This window comes from Malurus melanocephalus, unplaced genomic scaffold (genome assembly GCF_030028575.1).
Source record: "Malurus melanocephalus ecotype Western Australia unplaced genomic scaffold, MMel_1.1 scaffold_368, whole genome shotgun sequence".
Classification (NCBI taxonomy): Eukaryota; Metazoa; Chordata; class Aves; order Passeriformes; family Maluridae; genus Malurus; species Malurus melanocephalus.
Window position 1 is genome coordinate 718,548 of NW_026623600.1, and position 1,304 is coordinate 719,851.

Sequence of the window (1,304 nt, forward strand, 5' to 3'; positions counted from 1 at the left end):
ACTGGCACAGCTCCACTGCCAGGAGACGTGCTGGGGGCTTCAAGCCGAGAGCTGAGAGCCTCATGAGATCAACCCTCACTTCCCAGCACAAAAGGCAGCACACAGGGCATGAGGGAATGAGGATGTGGATCTGATTACAGTGGAGAAAGATGTCAGCCCTGGAAATCAATTACCTGCTCTTCAAAAGGACCGAGTTCTCCAAGTTAATKATAATTAGGAATAGCAAATTGTAGAGGGGGAAACGAAAATGAACAAAAGTGAAACATTATCCAAAGAAAGGGATTGGGAAGTAAAAAAGCCACAAGCAGGGAGGCAGTTCTGACTAAAAGCCTGGAGGGTGGATGGTGTTAGCAACTGCAAATAAAGCTGAATGGAGAACAACTGCAAAGAGAAAAAATAGAATTCGTCACAAAGCAGAGCTGGGAGATGTGGGAAATTGCTAAGGGGAGCTGAAAACAGTGGGAGAAAGCCTGTAACGGGCAAAATTAGTCAATGGATTCCTTCCTTCCCAGTGGTCAGACCCCATATCTGGGAGTGGCGGAGACTCCTGGCAGGAATGCAGGACAGCAGCCAGGAAGGCAGGTGAAGCCTGGTGGGGTCAGATGGACTTTGGCAGCTCTGCCTGGACATGGGCTTGGCCTGGGGACTGTGAACACAGACACTGCAGGGGTGACCTGTGCCCAGGCTTTGTCCCAGCTGTGGCAGTTGGGCTGAGTTTTGGGGTCAGATGTGGAAGAGCCCTGTGCCAAGGATGATCAGGACAGACTCAAGGGAACTCCAGCAGGAAGCCAACAGGGAATCATAGGGTGTACTCAGGTCTGATCCCTGCTCTGGACAGATGGACACCYGAGTCCTGTAGTTCTGGGGTAAACCTGGCGTGTTGGGAGACATCTGCCTGCCTCCTCTAAAGCAGGGGAGTGAATTTCTCCCTCTGCAGCCAGACAAGGGTGTGAGGAAAATTAATCCACAAGCACCAGAGGTTTATGTCCAAAAAAGAGACAGAGGAGTCCCACAACTTTATTAATGAATAAAGGGAGAGGTCATGGGCATTTCCATGAGTGTCTCAAACTGATAGAGGACACAGCCTCTTTTATCCCAATTTCCAGGCCACGGTTCCCTCTCTCTTTCCCCATTGGCTGAGGAACTTGAAGGGTACAGACTCCCTGAAATGCCTGATGCAAACCCCCTTTAATACACATCCCCCCTCTTAATACACATCTCTGTGTCTGTGCTCTTGTAGTCCATTGACCCAGTCTGGGGTCAGTCAGTCAGTGGAATTCCCATGGAAATCTTTCCCATTGTTC